At 42.1% G+C, this 5,380-nt stretch overlaps 1 pseudogene; it reads left to right on the forward strand.

Moving 5' to 3' along the window:
* Window positions 1-1,963: 1,963 nt before the first annotated feature.
* On the forward strand, window positions 1,964-2,081 carry LOC126200006 (5S ribosomal RNA; annotated as a pseudogene).
* The last annotated feature ends 3,299 nt before the right edge of the window (window positions 2,082-5,380 follow it).

Raw genomic sequence — 5,380 nt, forward strand, 5'->3', positions numbered from 1 at the left:
ATTAATAATTACAGGAACAATCAAACGAGATTTACGTGGCCTCGGTAATTGTAGATACTCGGTGTTGTTTTCATCAACGCTGCTTTTTCATCACCTTGTAAGTATCTATATTGCAGAGTGAAGGGACACTGAGCAGACGCCGGTCTGAGGTAGGTGAATATCAGTTTGCAGCTTGCTTCAGTGACGGTGAAGCTCAGAAACAGTTCCGTCGCATGCTGAAGGTTAATAGATATTTAACAATTGCTGACGACGTCTCTCGTGGAGAAACAGCGGTCTGGCTAAAACTACTTTCAAAAGGGTTAGAAACAGTCTCGACTCGACTAAAACATTTATTTATAATGATTACCGTTTTCAGTGAGAACGCGACCATCTTCACACCATTCAAACCATCATGGTATAAATGGCCTGAAGTTGGTTGCTTCCTGACCAAAACCAGTAACCATTTTAAAAGATGTTTCATTGACGTCGGGAAATTTTTAATCCATTTTAAAGTAATTGATATTGCAGCGACACTGTCTAGTCCTTGAATAAAAGTTGTAAGTTTTTAGCAGGAGTAATAACAAATAGATAACCGCCATGGAATTTAGCATCTGCGATCCAGTAGCCACTAGTGTGGCGATATGTGGGTCACAATAAAAGGCACACAAGTAGGCTGAAAGGCAAACATAGCCAAGTGCAGGAGTGGACTGCACCACACAATGGTAACTGCATAGAGAGTGGGGCTATGTCATCACACTGCAAGTCTCTTGTTATGGGTGACATGACTAGGTGCCAGGTTTTAGAGAAACAAATGCATGCTAGAGGCATGTAAATGTCTTGATTTTGAGACAGGCATCACTGTTCTTCACTGAAGACCAGAACTACCACAACAATGCGAGAGCTACAGCAGACCTCGATATTGCTGGCAACCACCAGCAGTAGCCATGGTTTCCAGACAGGGCTGCGGCTGAGGTTAGCAATACGTTCGTCACTGGACTTGGTGCCACAGACCCACCGAGCTGCTGTCCGTATCTGCTGCCACCATTGCGTTCCTAGTTGGATATGGCGCTGCAGCACCACCCACTGTTACACTCCTGCCAGAGGGTACTGAGTAGTACACCTCACACAGCTGTCCCAACTTACCACCACAGTGATGTAGTCAGAGAGGTTGGCCACCAAGGCGTCATGCCACAGAGGGAAGTATCATACCACTGGCATCAATGACCATGGCCTCTAAAGGCTGCCAGCCTACCACACGGCTGCCACCAGCATCACAGGGCACCAGATCAGCATCCATGGAAGAAGTCAGCACCCATCCCTCAGCACCAGCCAGTGAGAGCAGAGAGAGGACGTGTTTGCCTCACTGAATTTTGACTTGTCATGTATGGGAGTCATTGTTTACTGTCAATAGTGTTTCCACTGGGCCCTCCAGCACCCCAGAGACTCCACAGTATTGTAAGGTGTGCTTGTCGCCTCTGCGAATCCTTCACTGTACAGCTATACTTGAAATCTTATGGAATTCATTTGTTTATTTTATGAGCTGAAGAAAATATTGCTGTATAAATGTAACTGTGTGTTTCTTACCTTTTAATACTGACATAACAAATTTTCTTTTGCTCTAGATTGTCGACAGTGGCATAATATTTTGCGAAACCAATCAGCATATAAAGTTCGAAGGATAAACCTTATGTCTGCTTGATGGATTTTCTTCCCCTACAAATATATATACGTTTATATATTAAAGATAATTACTGAAACAATAAAAATAATCACCTTGTCTATGCTGCTATTAAATGAATGTTATGAGTAAATGACTTTCGAATGTTCTACAAAAAGCAGTATATATTAAACGATGATGATGACTGAAGTATGCCCTATACTTCAACAGCAGTAAAAAGGTTAAAGTAGTCTGTTGGGCAGCCAACGTCAAAGAATTAATAAAATAACATTTTCCAAGATTTGCAGGCTGAAGAAAATTCTGAATGTCAACGGCCTTGCCGCAGTGGTAACACCGGTTCCCGTCAGATCACAGAAGTTAAGCGCTATTGGGCTGGGCTAGCACTTGGATGGGTGACCATCCAGTCTGCCGAGCGCTGTTGGCAAGCATCGTGCAGTCACCTCTTGTAAGGCAAATTGAGGAGCTACTTGATTGAGAAGTAGCGGCTCAGATCTCATAAACTGACATATGGCCGGGAGAGGGGTGTGCTGACCACATGACCCACCATATCCACATCCAGTGACGTCTATGGGCCTTCATGGCCTGTTCGGGAGGAGGAGGCAGAGGAGGAGAATATTCTGAATGTTTCATAAAGGTTCATCCGATCTCACGAGACGACACCTTTATGGAAATGAAGACAGAAGCTACAACTAATATAACTTGTAACACTTATATCGATTAGGAGTAGTTTTATTTATGTAACTGTATATCTGCAGTTTGTGAAGTGTGCATTCTGTATTGTTTGAACGTCTTATTGAATGGCAAGAAAATTAGAGTTTTGTAATGAATGTACGAAAAAACCAAAAGACTATGTTAAAATTTTAAATTATTGTAATATGAATATGTTTATGAAAGAAGTATGTTTGTTAAAACTTGGTTCATGCTTAGGACACTTGTGTTTTTAACATGTAATGCTGTAGTGAAGTCCCTCCGCAACGAAAGTGGCATGGTGCCATGTAAAAGGTGGGTTTGGCGGTTGAACTGAGCGGCTCCTTTGTGTGAACCGCACACAATGTGTGGCTAGCCTTAGCACGGTACACCTCGACGGTGGAGGCTGCATTAGAAGGTATTTGCGTCGGATGGGGTTATGGGTATTATTTAGTATTCACAGAACAGTGAAGTGGCTGTAATATGTTGAAACTACGACTCCAAGAAGAGATGTTGTAGAGCATTCGCACATGTCGTGAGTACAGTCAGCCGCCATGTCACCTGCCACTAATCTTCGCCACTGCGTCACAGACTTCACACATTCAGTTAAGTGACGTATATTCGCATGGACCAGTTCATTTGTGTGTTGTTTCAATAATAATCACATAAAACGTCAATTCGTGTCCAAAACCACAATTTCAATCCTGATCACGAACCTACGCAGGGTCATCACCTAAATGCTACTCAAACCGAGTATCCTGATTTAAAGGAACAATTCTCGCATTCATGTGTTTAAAAGTGATTTTTTGTCAAAAGTAAAATGAATAGCAAAAACTAAAGTAAGAGTAACATTTAGATGCTTTATTAATAAACTACTCCCAGAGAAATTGTTAAGGTAGGAAGTTTAAGTACTAAATTTCAAAGTTCAATTAATAGGAAAGTGAAAACCTCAATAATTTAAAAGCTAAAACCACAAAGGTGAAGTTGGATAGACTTTGGCTAAAGTATCCTTAGTTTATTGTAAAATATGGTTTTAGAGGATTAGAGTGCAATTTCCTGTAAATATTATTACAAAGAATACCTGCTTCACAGTTGATTAACGTTCAAGTCCATGTAAATCTTTAATGAACAGATTTACAATAGTAATTTTAGAAGAGAAGTCATGGACATTTTTAAAGATAATGTGCTATTGGGACCCATCATGAATGGTTCCTTTTGAAGTTAACTAAAACCAGTGTTGTATCTTATTAACTTGCAAAGTAATTTAAGTGAATGATTAGCTTTTGGAGTTAGTTTTTACTATTGCAATAATGAAAGTTCCTTGGCTAGTGAAAGTATACCAGTTTGTAGGTCCCCATCATATTCCCCACGTATTAAGAAAAAAAATCAACTCTGTTAATAAGGAAAACTGGTGTATGCTGAAGAGCTTAAACAGTGTATTTAAGATGTTATTCAGCTTAATTTGTTTTTTTTTATGTCAGTCAAGACAGAAGCCCTTCACGTCAATAATTAGTTCTGATCTCCATGAAGTGATGTTTCAGTATTTGGTTAAGTGATGCTGTTGAATGCGGCTGTCATTACTATGAGCTCTGTTCAGTTTTGCTCCCCATAATTTACTCGTTTGTATCTTATTGGAAACTCCTGCTACACACAGTACAGAGTGCGCTGTGTCAGTTTGTATCCTGTTTGCTATTCAGAGGAAAATTTCAACAAAAGTAACTTCAATAACTAATATCCAATTTCTCAAATATACAGGGTGAGTCACTAGCTATTGCTTCTGAGAACAACTCCGAAAGTATGACAGTAGCTGAAAAGTTTGTGGAAGAAATGCCACATGGGACAATGGGAGCCATTTGTTGCTAGGTAGGGTCGCTTCAGTGATATGAAGGTCAACTAAGTTTTTTTTTTTTTTTTTTTTTAATATGGACTGCTATAGTTTGGTATTCATTTTGTGACAGCGGCTATCGAGACGAATTTAATGATGTGTAATAGTAAGGCCTTTGAAGGTCAAAAAGGTGGCATGATCGTCCTTTTACAAAATATGTTCGAAGTTATGACCATTGGTATCAATGCAGTGCTGCAATCTTCTTATCATGGATTGAGTGGTATTCTTTATCACTTCGGCACTTATCGAAGCACATACTCTAACAATTCTCCCTCGCATATCTTCAGGTGTAGTTGGAATGTCTTTATAATCTTTATGTTTTACGAATGCCCACAAGAAAGAATCGAGATTCATCAAGTCTGGCAAATGAGCCGGTCATGGCGCATCTCCTCCGCATCCAATCCAACTCATTTCTAGCCATCCGGAATATCCAAGGGAAGTATGTTGGGTATATTGCTGCTCATTTTCCATGCATATGACCTGAATGACAATATTAGTAGTAACCTCAGACTGTTTTCTGATCATCTTATCTGTAATGAAGCACTGTCCGGAAGAAATGTGAGTAAATCATCAGTTAAATCCTTGCAACATTTAAAAGTACACTCCTGGAAATGGAAAAAAGAACACATTGACACCGGTGTGTCAGACCCACCATACTTGCTCCGGACACTGCGAGAGGGCTGTACAAGCAATGATCACACGCACGGCACAGCGGACACACCAGGAACCGCGGTGTTGGCCGTCGAATGGCGCTAGCTGCGCAGCATTTGTGCACCGCCGCCGTCAGTGTCAGCCAGTTTGCCGTGGCATACGGAGCTCCATCGCAGTCTTTAACACTGGTAGCACGCCGCGACAGCGTGGACGTGAACCGTATGTGCAGTTGACGGACTTTGAGCGAGGGCGTATAGTGGGCATGCGGGAGGCCGGGTGGACGTACCGCCGAATTGCTCAACACGTGGGGCGTGAGGTCTCCACAGTACATCGATGTTGTCGCCAGTGGTCGGCGGGAGGTGCACGTGCCCGTCGACCTGGGACCGGACCGCAGCGACGCACGGATGCACGCCAAGACCGTAGGATCCTACGCAGTGCCGTAGGGGACCGCACCGCCACTTCCCAGCAAATTAGGGACACTGTTGCTCCTGGGGTATCGG

Source organism: Schistocerca nitens, chromosome 8 (genome assembly GCF_023898315.1).
Source record: "Schistocerca nitens isolate TAMUIC-IGC-003100 chromosome 8, iqSchNite1.1, whole genome shotgun sequence".
Lineage (NCBI taxonomy): Eukaryota > Metazoa > Arthropoda > Insecta > Orthoptera > Acrididae > Schistocerca > Schistocerca nitens.